We start from the raw sequence: 14,798 nt of genomic DNA, 5'->3' as shown, positions 1-14,798 counted from the left end.
GAGTTAGGGGGACCAGAAGCAAAACATCTGCCCCTGGGGCACTTGCTGTCCTGCTCGGCCACCACTGGCTCCCATACTGGGGTTCCAGGTCAGGGAGAACCACACACTGGCCGTGAGCCCAGTGTGTGCCACAGACTGGAGGACAGGGTTGGGTTTTTGTTTGGGGTTGTTTTGTTTTGTTTTGTTTTGTTGGCAGTAAATGATAAAAGAATTTATTAAGGAATCTGGAAGTAGGTTGATTCCAGGATTGGCTAATGGGCTGTTGACCTGTCCTCACACCCAGGTTCTTCCATCTTTTGGCACGGAAGAATTCACAAACCAATTCCATGTCATGGGCTACTCATACGACAGTGAGTCCCTGGGCCTCAGCACCTGCACGATCCGGGGGCAGCCATCCAGGCACCACGCTGTTTGGTGAGTCCAGGGTTGGTAGCACTAAGGCAGACCGATGGGTGGGGAGGACCAGTCCAAATGAGTTCAACATTGATTCCTTGGATGGATGGCGTTGATACCTCGGGGTAAGCTGCCTCGTGCTCTGACTCCAGTCTTTTTGGGTCACGTGTCACCTCAAATGTCCAGAGGTGGTACCCTTTTCTAAGTGGCCAGGGCCACCTGTCTTCAATTCGGCCCAGGGCGATGGCTATGGCATGGTGAGATGGCAGGAGGCGGGCCCAGAATCAGAGAGCTGACGTGGTCCCGAGGCAGGTCGTACGTGTGTGTGTGTGCGTGTGTGTGCGCGTGTGCATGCGTGTGTGCGTGTGTGTGTGTGTGTGCCCGCACATGAGAGAGAGAGAGAATTGCTCCCAACAACGGCTGCATTCCACTTGCTGGGCTATAACACTTTGCTCCGATCAGGCCGTGTCTGGAACAGAAGGGCCTATTGGGATCTTCACCTGGTCTAGTTCAGGATAATCTACTAACCAAGTGTTCACGAGAGCCCGTGAAGCCTTTCCCGGGAGCTCTCGGTCACCTGGTTAATGGCCAGGAGGAAGGTTGTCAGTACCACACGGACTGTTTAAGTCCAGGCCCTAAGACGTTTGACCGCTTGCCTCTGAGGGGGCTCTGGACACCCAGGAATTGGGAGGGGACCACACCCCTATCATGATAGCACAATCACTTCTGCTTACCACTTCTCAGGTTTTGTTGTTATTATTGTTTTTTCAGTGATACAAGTTAAGTAAGAGTTTTGCAAGCTGCTTATCTGTTTTGGTCTTGAGCAGCTCATGGACAGCTAACCACATCCACTCCCACTGCATTAGGGAAGTCCTCTCAACGGCAGTGTCTGTGGTGGGGGGCCCTCTCTGACCTTCAGAGATAAGCCGCAAGGGCACTTTCTAAGAGGCTGGTGCTTCCTTCCCCAGTGCATCTCACCAGGTCTTGTAGGGAGGAGAGCTGTCTGGGTTTTTCCAGATCAGGGGCTAGAGACTGACTGCACACAGTACACTCTTCAGGGGTCCTGGCTCCTGGATTCCTTTCTCTACATCGTCCGGAGGAATTCATGGGCCCCCAGGGAGGCCAGTTTTCAGTCAACCAATTGAGGAGATAATTAGCATCACTCTCAGCTGCTCAAGCTAGCAAGGGCGCTAGGTCTCTGATGGATGTACCTGTATTCGATATTTTTAGATTTGGCTTCATATAATGAAAATCAAAAATAGTGGCTTATAAGAGATACTCTATTTTTCTCTCACATGGAAGAGAGGTAGGCTCCTCCTCTTTCTACACCACTTAGTATGTGACTGCCATCCTCAAGGTTACCTTGTGGTCCATAATGGCTGCTGGGATTCCAGCCATCATGTCTGCCTTTCAGGAGGCCGGAAGGAGGTAGCAGAAAAAGACAAAGGGCTTTCCCCAGCTGTCTATCCCCCGAGACTGAACACATCTTAAATTTTTCACCTAAGGTGACTCTCTTGCTTCATCCTTGCTTTTGTCCCACTAGAAACAATCACCTCTGACCCTGCAATCCTTGAACACCTCATTCCAAGGAACCACAGGCAATAACTGAATCAGCCTCTTCATGACTGTGTGCAATGCTAGATTCCCATCCCTGGATGCCAGTGGGATTGGGGGAAACAGATTTCCTGGTGTATAACATATACATATACCTATGCATATCTATATCTATGCATATATACAAGTATATAGAGCTTAGTTCAGTGCTCTTCAGTGGAAGAGCAGCATGTGCCTTTCAGTGGTCGCCTTGTTTAGCTCAGTATTTTGTCTGGGATTCATGTGTATTTTTCCATGCAGCAGAGCAGAATTCCGTTGTCTGAATTTACCACAATTCAACCTGTTCTACAGCTTTGGGACTGTGTCCAGTGTTTTGGTGTTTTGAGTGAAGCTTCTATGAGCATTCTTGTGACATCTTTGGTGGACACGTGGGCTCATTTCTCTTGGGCATGTACCCAGGAGTGGAATTGCTGGGCCAGTGTGTTTAGCTGTCCCAGGGCCCACGCTCCCCGGCAGCGTGTGTGAGTCATTTGTTCCACATCCTCAACAGCACCTCACAGCCTCCATCTTTTTTTTTTTTTTTTTTTTTTTTTTTGCGGTACGTGGGCCTCTCACTGCTGTGGCCTCTCCCGTTGCGGAGCACAGGCTCCGGACGCACAGCCTCAACGGCTCATGGGCCCAGTTGTTCCGCGGCATGTGGGATCCTCCCAGACTGGGGCTCAGAACCCGTGTCCCCTGCATCGGCAGGCGGACTCTCCACCACTGCACCACCAGGGAAGCCCGCCTTCATCTTTTTAACTGCAGCCACTCTGGTGTGTGTGTACAAATGGGATGTCTTCTGCTTTCAGGCCCCCACTTCTCTGAGGGTCCATTCCCTGAAATGCACTTCCAGCATCAATTTCTATACCAGCCAACATCCTTAGTTGCTAAAAACAGAAACCAACTCTGGTGAACTTAAGCAGAAAAGGGATTTGTGGAGGGAATTAGGAAGCTCGCAGAATGGGTGGGAAGGCTAGAGAACCAGGCCCAGGAACTGAGCTGGAACTAAGTGAAGGTTAGTGTCCCAGGTAACTTTCGACAAGTAACTAACCACTGCGAAACATAGCAGCTCATTCCCTCCACCATTCATCTGTGTGACCAGCTGAGCTCGGCTGGGATGGGTTATCTTCGCTCTGCACAGGGTTGGCTGGGCTCACTCATGTCGAGGCTTCATCTGGGACGGCAGGAACTGAGGGGGGAGGGCTCCCTCCATATGGTCTCCCATCCTGCTGGATACTGACCCAGGTTTGGTCACGTGGTGGGCAGTGTTCCATGATGCGAGATTCAAGGCCTCCCGAGGCCCAGGCTTGGAACTCACCCCTGACATCCCAGGGCCAGCAGGGATCCAAGGGTTAGGAAAATAGACTCCACCGCGTGATGCGAGTAAATGCTATTTGTAATCGGCTGTTGGTAACCAGGAAGCCGAGAACAGCAGGACCCAGAGAGTCAGGTTGGAACTGTAAACCACCCGTGCCCGGCCCGTGGAGGTGCTCACTGCCTTGTGGGACCCTGGCTTCCGGATGCTGCCTCTGTGGCCGTTCCACTGCCCCCAGCAAGCACCCTGAACCAGCCCTGCATCGCCGGGCACTCAAGGCCCCAAGAGGCCATCTGAGAGCAGTGACCTGGTCTTCTCAGCTCACGTGATGACAGGTTTCCCAAACACAGGAGGGAGATTCAGATGCACTGAGGGATAAATACGTTACAGGCCCTCCGTAGAGTAGGAAATCATACCGCTGTTCAAGAGGACTTCATGGACCCCCGTGTACCGACGTGAAAGACCTTCAAGACACACCATCAACTTGGACAAACAAACGTGTAGAACCATCCTGCCTTGAACAGTCACTGTTGTCTGTTGAGTCTCCATGTCTCACACGTTCCTTCCCAAAATGACGCAGATTTTCACTCTGGAACCTAACGCCCATCCCCCCTCCACTGAGCCGCAGTCCTGGGCGATCCCAGGGAGGGGCCCAGGGGAGCCACAGTTACTGGTTTGGGGCGCACGTGGTTGGGGGCAAAGAGCTTATGACCCATGTCGGTGCTTCTGTTGGGGGAGGGGTTTCACAGGAGACTTTCCCCTTGAAGACACTTGAGTATCCCTCGGGCAAGGAGAGGTGTCTGTTTGTTTCTAATTTATTAAATTTACTTTTTAATGGAGGTGTATGTGACATAATGAAATGCTTTTTAAAAGCTGTCTCCCCACTCCTCAGGCCCTCACCCCCCCAGGTTTCAGCCACAACCTCACACAAACCTGCTCAGACCTCCCAAAATGGCTGGAATGCACAGTGACCCGCTGGTGCCCCACCCATGTGGCCCCAGGCGAAGGTGGCAGGCCCCGGGGCCTCAGGGAGTGCTGGACAGAAAAGGTCTGATGTGGCAGCAGCTGATCTGCTGAAAGAATGTCACTGGTGGGGACGCCAGGAGCTCGGAGCCAAGCATGTGGTCATTGCAAAACGGCAGGGAAGGAATGTGGAGCTCTCTTCCCGGTTCCCTGTTCCCCACGCGATCGCTCCCCGAGCGCCATGCCGATTCATCCGCATCGATGCCCACACCGGATGTGTGCGTTCACGCCATGGCTGCAGGAGGATCTCATGGAGGCCCCTCCAGGCTGAGCTGGGGTCTCTGCCTGCAGGAGATAAACGACCGGCAGAGACAGCCGAGATATAGACAGAATGACGCATGCGCCCGAGGAGGAGAGGGGGAGTTGTAACCCGGTTGGAGGAATCAGGCCGGAGGAGCGGCCGTGGGCGGTGGTCTAAAGAGAGAAAAGGAAGGAGGTGTCGGGAGATGGGCTGAACAAGTGCTAAAAATGGAGGGCAGGCAGCTGGTCCAGAGGGTGCCAAGGGGCCCCAGGACGGAGGCGTCGTTGCCTTGCCCAGGTCAGGCAGGGAGGGCGCGGGGCCTGAGTCACGGCTGCCCTACCTGGCTCCTTACTAGAACTTGCTCAAGCAGGGCCTGCCGGGAGCAGGCTTGGGGACCTCTGCCTCGCGGAGCTCGCCAACACCTCTGACCCCTCTGATCCTAATGCTGGAGACGGCCTCAAACCCCGCTGGAGCAGGGGCCCAGGGCTGCCCTGCCCACTGCAGATCCAGGGGGCTGCACGGATGCCCAGGCCTGCCTCCGGGGGGGGAGGGGCGGGAACTGGGGGCTCGTGTTAATTTCCTGGTGCCGCCAGCACAAATCACCACAAACTGCGGGGGCCTGAAACAACCCACATTTATTCTCACAGCTCTAGAGGCCAGATGTCCGAGATCCAGGTGTTGGCAGGGTGGCTTCCTTCTGGAGGCTCTGAGGGAGCACCCGTCCTGGCCTTGAGCCCAGCTGCTGGGGGCTCCAGGCATCCCTGGCTTGTGGCTGCATCACTCCAGCCTCTGCCTGTGTCAGCTCCTGGCCTCCTCCCCTTGCCTCTGTGTGCCTCGAGCCCCCTTCTCCTTTCTCTCACTGGATGGAGGGCCCACCCTAACCCCACGATGGTCTCCTCTCAGGATCCTTAACTTAACTACATCTGCAAATTCCCTTCCTCCAAAGTCGCATTCACAAGCTATGGGGACCAAGACTCGGACATATCTTTTGGAGGGACGCCATTCATCCCACTATGGGGCTGTTCAGAGTTCCAGGCACAGGAGTTGCTCAGCGCTCACGTGCATTCTGCAATCCGAATCCTGCTGGTGCCGCGGGGTGGAGTCCTGTCCCAAGAGGACGCCCCCTCAATCCCACCACGGGACTCCTTCGGTGACGCCTAGACACCAACAGTGAGTCTGATCCGTCTGCGGTGTTCCCGGTGGGATTGGCAAGGACGGTTTGAATGGATCATGGACCGCGACATCTTTCAAAGCTCCAGGAGGCCGAGGCAGGAAAGCCGTTGAAACAGGTTTTGGCGTAATGTAAGGAGGCCCATTCTAATGGTCAGAGGGGGGCAGGATGGAACGGCTGGCATTTGCTGGGGGATGATCATGGAGGCAGCCGGCTGAGACTGGGACCGGGCACCAGGGTCCTGAGTTCCAGTGCTTAGCTGAGGAGCTGAGCAGATAGGAGCCCTCCCTGCTCCCCTACACACCACCCAGCCCCAGGCTCCTCTTCCGTAAGGTGGGACCCTGCCGGCTTCTAGGCCCCCTTTCACCTCTGGAGTCCCCGCCCAGACGGACCAGCCTCTCCCAAGGAGGCTGAGACAAATGGTCCTTTTCCTGCCTCTCTTTTCTGGAGCATTGCGGTGACACTGCTCAGCCCCTGTCTGTTTAAAGAGCCCACCTGGGCACCACTTCCGGTCCAGGCGCCACAGGGAAGCCAGAGCTGACTTTCCAAAAAGCAAATCTGCTCTTGGAATTTCAGCAAAACAATGCTCCCGGTTTACCAATGAGGAGTGCCCCCACCTCCTGGGGCAGTCAAGGGTAGGGTGACGCACTGAAAGCCCCCCAACCTGGAAAACCAGAGGTTTGGTTGCCCAGTTAAGTGGCGGAGAGCAGCCAGGAGTGTCCCTAGTGGTAGCCCTTCACGAGGAAAGAGGTTTCTCTTCCACCCACCCCCAAATCCTAGCTCTGATCAACAGAACTTCTTTTCTTCCTTGGAATACACACAGGTGATTTCTTTTTCTGAAATAGCCCCCTCGTCCTCACCAGGTTAATTCCTATGCCTCCTTCAGGTCTGGGGGCCTCTCAACCTCAGAGGAGCCTCAGATCTTAGGCTCTTGCTAAAAGGGGCCTGAGCTTCTGCATTTCTAACCAGCTCCCAGTAACGCTGGTGCTTCTGGTCCTCGGACCACGCTCTGGGGACCACATTCTGGGGACCAGTGGCTCAGATCCCCAACCTCTTGGGAATGCCTCTGTCTTCAGCCTGGAGGCAGCTGGCCCACCCTGCGTCCGTGACACACTCTCCGTCCCCCCTCAGTAATCCTTCCACAGGGCATGGCCAATCCCCACGTGTGTCTGTGCTGCCACTAGACTGATTTCATCTTTTCCACCATCAGACCCCAGGCACGCCCAGCACAGCGCAGGAGCGTGGTAACCCTTGAATCTTGGTTGAATGAATGGATCCATTCATGCCTTCAAACAAAAGGTCAACACAGACCTATGCCAGCTTTCTCCGCTCCCATGTCTACACCTTGGGGGAAAACACTCAAACACTTAGAACTTAAATCTCGTTTGGAGTCATAAGAAGATGAAGTGAAAAGGCTGCAAAACGGCAGCCGAGCGTGGCTGGGAAAATTGCTAGCGGTGCAGATGCTCAGGGCTGCCCCAGTCTCACTGGGTCAGAAACCCCACGGAGGGGGCTGCGATCTGTATTTCCGAGCCCTCCAGGGATTCTGGGTCACTCAATCGCAAAGCCCCTCCAGGTCTAGACCAGTGACGGCTACTGTGTATTGGAACCACCTGGGAGCTTTTTTTTTTTTTTAATAAATCCATTTATTTTTGGCTGCGTTGGGTCTTTGTTGCTGCGTGCAGGCTTCCTCTAGTTGTGGCGAGCGGGGGCTACTCTTTGTTGCGGTGCGCAGGCTTCTCATTGCGGTGGCTTCTCTTGCTGTGGAGCACGGGCTCTAGGCGTGTGGGCTTCAGTAGTTGTGGCGCATGGGCTTAGTTGCTCTACGGCATGTGGGATCCTCCCAGACCAGGGCTTGAACCCATGTTCCCTGCATTGGCAGGCGGATTGCTTAACCACTGCGCCACCAGGGAAGCCCACCTGGGAGCTTTGAAAGCTCTGATGCCTTTGCCCCTCTGTACTGCCGTTACAACACTTGACTCCAAATGAGAGGATTTTCCCTCCTGACACCGAATCTGTATTGTCCTTTCCAACACCACGTCTCCAGCTCTCTGACACTACCTGGAGTTAGCGCAGACCCCACAGGTTAAGGCCTCAGTCCCGTAAGACTGCCTCCCACTTCAGATGCCAGTCGCAAGTTGGGGTGGGGCGAGGGGTTCCTACGACCCCCTCCTCAGGTGTAGGATTTGCTAGAATGATTCAAACTCAGGGAAACACTGTCCTTACTAATATCAGTTTGTTATAAAGGATGCAACGCAGAAAGAGGCAACTGGAAGAGATGCACAGGTGTCGGGGAGGGTGCAGAGCTTCCGTTCTCACCAGCCGCCACCATCCCAGATTAATTCCAGCCTGTCTCCCCTCCCCGGAGGTCAGGGGTTGGGGCTAAAAGTTCCAAGCTTTAATGAAGCGGGTTGGTCCCTGGGGCAACCATCCCCATCCCGAGGCTGCCGAGGGGCACACCGAGAGTCACCTCATTCTCATAAACTCAGGTATGCTCCAGAGAGCTCCTTAGGAATGCGAAACAATGCTCCTCTCACCCAGTCACTCAGGAAATTCCAAGGGTTTTAGAAGCTCTTGTACCAGGAACCAGGGACAAAGATGCAGTGTGTATCTCTCAGTATGTGATATTATACAGTATAGCAGCCTCACCATGCCATTCTGGGTGGGTGGGCTCTGTTCAGGCTCCCCAAGCTCCGTCTCCTTTTTGCTGCCATGGGGGTGAGGGAGGAGCTGGACAGGAGCAGGCAGGGGCCAACCAGGTGTGTGGCCAGGATAGCTCAACAAAGCAACGGGGAGGGAGGCTGTCACGGGTGGGAGATGAGGGGGCACTGGCCTCTTTCCCTAGAACCTTGCCTGCAGGCAGGGAGGCTGGGAGGGGACGGTACCCATGGCAGCTCCGTGGGACTCTGTGTACGGCGTGCTGACCGCTCAGCCCATCAGACCAGCCTCAAGCCTTTCCTAAGGAGGCTTTCGCTTTAATCACAGCAGACCCCACGTGGGGATGGGTAGCTCGGGAGGAGCGTTGCCTTGGCAACACAAAGACTTTGGAGGGTGGTGCTGGTAACCAGGGCTGCTTTTGACCTCCGCCATCTCTCGGGCTGGTGGCTTTATCATCTCCTGCTCTGACGCTGGGGCCATGCCCAAGCCTGCGATGAGAAGTCCACCTCAGGGGAGGCCATTGGCCGCCCCCTCCCATCCACCCTCTTATCTTAGAGGACATCACCATGAAATACAATTCACCAGGAGGTGCCCATTTGAAAGCACCTAAACCAAAGCTAAGCCCCTGTTTGCCCTGGATTGACCCTGTAGTCACCACCCCGGGCCGCACCTGCTGCTCACCGTGCGTCTATAACCAGACAAGCAAGGTGACCTCTGAGTTCCAGGTGGATCCAGTGCAAAAGATGGTGAGATACAGCCTTAGCATCACTTCTCCAGGCTTGACTCCTCTCAGCTGTGTGACCTTAGGCAGAAGGCTTCACCTCTCTGAGCCTCAGCTTGATCTCAGTAAATTGGGTGCTGATACAGTTCCTCTCTCCAGGGGCTGTGGTCAGAGGATCTGAAAGCTCCCATGGGCCACAGTCCCTCGTGTCATGAGGGTGAGGGTGTGTGTTAGTCTGCTCGGGCTGCTATAACAGAACACCATAACCTAGTGGCTTACAAAACAAATTTAGTCCTCACCGTCCTGGAGGCTGGAGTCTGACTTGGTGTCGGGTGGAAGTCCTCTTCCTGGTTCATAGATGGCCATCTTTTTTGCTGTGTCCTCGCAGGGCAGAAGGGGTGAAGGGGCGCTCTGGCTTCTCTTCTATAAGGACACTAACCCCATTCCTGAGGCTCCACCCTCCTGACCTGATCACCTCCTAACGCCGTCATAGTGAGGGTTAGTTTCCAACATGAGGATTTGGAGGTGTGGACACAAAACTTCAGTCCATGCGGGACGTTCATGCATCTTCTATCACCATTACCAGATGTTCGTGGCGGTCCAGCACTGTGCCAGGTCCTCCAGGAACCTTGACTCTTTTAAAGACCTCAGTTAGAGACCCCAGTACCCACCCCTGACTGCGGCCAGCCAGCCATAAGCTTCCCTCCACTCCCTCCAGACCACAGGCAGTGTTGCAGGTTTGGGGTTCAGGCTTCCCGGTAATGTGAAGGCTTTGCACTGACTGGGGTTCAGGGAGGAGGAGAGGGGAGCTGGCCCCTGCTGGCACGGAGCCCACGCTGCAGCCGGGCAGGCCCCGGCAGCGGCCCCCCTTGGCGGCCCGGGCCTTGGGAATAGCGAGGAGGCCTCACCACTGACCACACGGCAGGCCAGGCCAGCTCCTCCCAGCCCACTGGGCCAGGCAGCTCCCTTTGACCTCGGCGGGGCCTGTTGCACACGTGTGCGGGCAGCCTGCCTGGTCTCATGCAAGGGCAGAGGATTTCTGAAGATGCTGAAAAGCTTCAGCTCTTTTAAGAAGGATTTTCTTCATTTCGGCACAGTGGGGTGTTTCTGGGCTGCGAGCTGCCCAAGCCCTGGAGCGCCTGTGTCTGTTCCCTCGGTCTGGGGGTGAGGCCCGGCCGAGGGCACCCTGGCACGGCGCTCCCCTGAGAAGTGGGTCTCAGGGACTTGTCCTGAGCTTCCTCGGGGTGGGGGTGAATGCCCCGTAGCCAAGGAGGAAAAGGAGGCTGGGTAGGTGGCCCCCCCCAACCCGGACGGTCAGGGTGGCCCGGCCACTGCAGCCCCAGGGCTGACCACTGAGGGAGTCACCCGGCCTGCTGGCCCTAGCTGTCCCAGCCCCAGCACCTGCCCCCACACAAGGTCAAGAGGGCGCCCCTGGGAAGAACCCAGAGGGAGGGGGTGCCAAGGCCTGGGAGCATGGAAACTAGCCGGGCCTCTTTAAGAATCTGTGTTACCAGAGGGGAGAAAGTGCAGAGCAAGGCCTTTAGTAAACATCTGAGGGCTCACAGTAACAACTCCCAGCTGTGTGAGGGGGGCCGGGGGGGGGGGCGGGGAGGCCCACGTAGCTGGCTGGAGGGTGGGATGGGCTGAGGTCAGGCTGGGTGGGGCCCAGCCAAGAGCACATGAGGGCGGGCGGCGGGCTGAGCAGGGACAGAGGTTTGTCCGAGCGAGGTGGGCAGTGGACGAGCCTCCAAGACGCTGGGCCTGGAAGTTTCCACTTCCCTCGGGGCCTTTTCTGAATCCTTCCAGAGATCTCTAGCCCCTCCTTGCAGCCAGGAGAGGAAGGTTTCAGTCCCGTGGTAGTGGAGGGAGGGGGGAGGGAAAGGTCGGTGCAGCCTTTTCCAAGTCAGAGCTGATAGTTCAATTGCCCGGCCGAGTGGTGATTAGTATCTCTTTCTATCACTCGGAGTACCAAGCACAGCACCTGTGAACTGTCCCTCAGCAACGCCCTTCTCCAGACCCATCCCCTGGAGCCCCACCTTCTCCTGCCCAGGAGTTGTGCTGCAGCCCCCTGGGTGGTCTTGCTGCCTCCCAGCTCTGTCCAGCCCAGCCCCAGAGACCCACCATCATTACTGCTCTAAGATAACCTGATCGGGACATTTCTCTAGGCTTAAACCCAGGTGGTGATCCCCTGTTAGTGACAGTCGATATCCTAGTTCGGATGCTTTGTTATGAGTAACAAATCCAATTCAGAAAGGCTTAAACTTCGGAGAGGGTATGGTTGTTCATATTAACTGGAAAGTCCAGAGGCTGTGTGGGTTTCATGGGTGTTTGAGCTAGCAATTCAGCCATGTCCAGAGGACCAGGTTCAGGTCCACCTCTCCTTTCTATCCTCTGTAGCAGCACACTGCTACAGCCAGTAGCAATCCTCACACTGGCTTCCTTCATGTTGCCAAAATGGCTGCAGCGCCTCCAGCTCTACACCAAACCTTTAAATGGCAGAGTGAATCTCTTTTTCTGGACTCCTGTTCTGGTTACGTATTTCTGTACAACAAAATCACCCTAAAACTTAGTGACTAAATCTTTTATTTTTCTCATAAATCTGCAATTTGGGCAGGGCTCAGCAAGAACAATTCATCCTTGCTCCACATGGCATCAGCTGGGGCAGCTAAACTGGGGCTTGGAGAACCCATTTCGAGATGGCTCACTCACGTGGCTGACAAACTGGTGCTGATGCTGGCTGGGAACTTGGTTCCTCCTCATACAGAGCTGCTTGGGCTTCCTAACAGCATGGTGCCTGGGCTCCAAGAGAACAAGGCAGGAGTGCGTGGCATTCTCATGACCTGGCCTCAGGAGTCACACAGCATCACTTCCTTTGTACTCTGTTGGTTGCAGTGGTCACAAAGCCCTGCCCAGATCCAAGGGGATGAGCCATAGTCCTTACCACTCATGGGAGGAGTGTCAAGGCTGCATCCATGAGGAATTTGTGGGATGGGAGCTACTGTTGTCACCATCTTGGAAATATGATCGGCCACAACCCCCTGCAAGCATCTTCACCACTCTCACTGAGCCAGTCTGGGGCACACGCCCAGAGCTAAACTGATACCCAGGGCCAGAGGATGGGTTGTGTGTCACCCCTGGGGCCAGGGAAGACTTGGCTCTCCCCAGAGTGTCTGGGCTGCGTGGGGGAGGTGGGGGTCCCCCAGAGAAAGGAAGAAGCTCAGGATGCAGCCAGTGCCCCCTATAGCCACATTCACGGAATACTGACTACGTGCCAGGGGCTGTGCTAAGTGCTTGGTCCCATTTACTCCATTACTTCTCACCACAACCCAGTGAGACTGGTGCTGTTGTTCTCTGCACTTTACAGAAACTGGGGTTTGTCACTTGCCCAAGGCCACAAGGCCAGAAGACGACAGAGACAGAGTTAAGGTGTGTATGGCTCTAAGTCTACGCTGCTAACCACTCCATGGCAAAGTTCAAGACTTCTGGTCCATGGCTGAAGAAAGCAACTTGAATGTGGAAGCATATAGCCTCGTTTCACTGGCAGCCATTTTGTGACCATGAGGCGATCCAATTTGAGAAAGAAGCAGGGGCACCGAGAAGGGGTGAACCTTGATCAATTATGGCAACGTCTGCCCTCCGTAGGGACTCTTCAGTTATGTGAGCCAGTAAATCTACTTTCCTGTTTAAGACTGTAAGGGTTTGATGCATAGTTACTTATAATTGAGAGTATCTTAACCAACGAAGGAGGCTATTGTAATATTTTTCCTATTTCATTACAGGAATTGTCTGTATGTCTGTCTATGGGATTAGACAACAAGTGGCTTAGAAGAAGAGACCAGGCCTCAAGCATTTCTCTATGCCCAGTGCCTAGCACAGCTGGTGACACTCCATTTTTTGAACCATACTTGGAGAGAAAATAAACGAGAACGAGTGTAGCTATTCTTCCAGAATTTTCAGGTGTTTATATCAAAACCCCCTTCTCTTCTCTGCTTCCATATCCGGTGCTGTTCTTTCACTGCCTCTTGTTTTCAAAGCCCAAACACAGAACCCACATTGCAATTGAGTCCCCCACAATGTGACTTCGGCAAAAGAGGCGAGGAGAAAAACGAGTAGGTGCCTGGTCACCAGAGCAGCTGGGCTGCGGAGGTGGCCCTCGGCAGAGAGGCGGTGGAGAGACCGAGGAGAACCTTCGTGGGAAACAGGGGTGTGGCCGGGACGAGGCGAGCCTGGATGCTTTTATACTATCAGCATATTTCATGGCAAAAAACTTGGCCTCGTTGCTGTAAAAGCCTTCAGCCCAAGACACGCAACCTTTCTTGTTTTCTTTGTTGAAGGTTAACTTTTCGCAAGTTAAATTTCCTCCTACTCATCCAGCCTCATCAAGGAGCTTTGGCACGTAAAGCTTTGCTGAGCGCGATAAAACAAAGCCTCAAAAAAAATAACATATGAGTGTTCCGAGAACGTTTCTGGGAAAGCATGGCCAGCCAGCTTGTTCTGCAGCCTTCCTTTCCCCCCACTCAGCTCCCAGACTTGGACCCACCCTCACCCTTGTCACAGCGTGTGGGCAGCAGGGTCTTTCCCCCACGCCCACCCCTGGGGCCACAGCACTTCCTTCAGAGCAGCTGGCTGGAGCCCAGTCCTAAGGCTGATCCCAGAACGGTGGTCACCCGTCTTCTCCATTTGTGGGAAATTAGCAAAATAAAGAAGATGTATCAGTCTTTTCAGAAAATGGGATCTCTTAAGCTGATGGAGCTGGCTCTCGTTCTGACATTGGGTCTGTACTTGGTTTGCTTTCCCCTGCAAATAAAAGAAAACTCCAACTCAACAGGTGTAAACCAGAAGAATGGTTTAAAAATCTCACTTAACACGGAGCCCTGAATCAGCGACACGCTCAGCCTGACTGCACGCAGCTATCATTGCCGGATGCGGTTTCCTTTCTCGCGGTGTTCGACTGATCCTCACATCCTAACCAGGGCAGAACCATCCTTTAGTTCTGTTCTGGGCTGCTTCCCCCAGGAAGGGAAGAGGATTGTTGGACCAAATTCTGGATATTTCTCCAGGTGTCAAGCAATTTCTACAGACACGATTCCTGTCACCTGGTACCTTTTCCTCTGAGATGGTCACCCGCGTACAGATAAGTACAAACTGTTGGCAAGAAATTAAAAGCTTAACCCAACTAAGCAGTGACTGCATTTTCTTTCTTTTCTTTTTTGGCCGCACCACATGGCACGCGGGATCTTAGTTCCCTGACCGGGGATTGAACCCATGCCCCCTGCAGTGCAAGTGTGGAGTCTTAAACACTGGACTGCCAGGGAAGTCCCTGCATTTTCTATACCAATAAAATCATCTTTGCAAAAATGACTGGACAGGTTTTTGAAAAATGGGGATATGGGTTTGGGGTGATCAGATCTGAAAAGAGAAGCCTGGCACAGTGGGTGCCCAGTGCTAGCAGGCAGGAACGAGGTCTACGTGGGGGAGTGACCGGGAGGTGGTGTTCCAGTGCTGGCAATGGTCCACTTCTCCACTGTCTGGACGGTGGTCACTCACTGTCTTTACTTTGCAGGGATGTATCAAGCTCAACACTTAAGACTTGTGTACTTCTCTGTATGTATGTTGTCCCGGAACAAAAAATGTCTTTCGGTACCTCTCCACCCAGGGAACCCATGATGTTCTCTTTCAGGGC

The sequence above is a fragment of the Delphinus delphis genome, chromosome 19 (genome assembly GCF_949987515.2).
Source record: "Delphinus delphis chromosome 19, mDelDel1.2, whole genome shotgun sequence".
Lineage (NCBI taxonomy): Eukaryota > Metazoa > Chordata > Mammalia > Artiodactyla > Delphinidae > Delphinus > Delphinus delphis.
Note: the sequence above shows the minus strand (reverse complement) of the source record.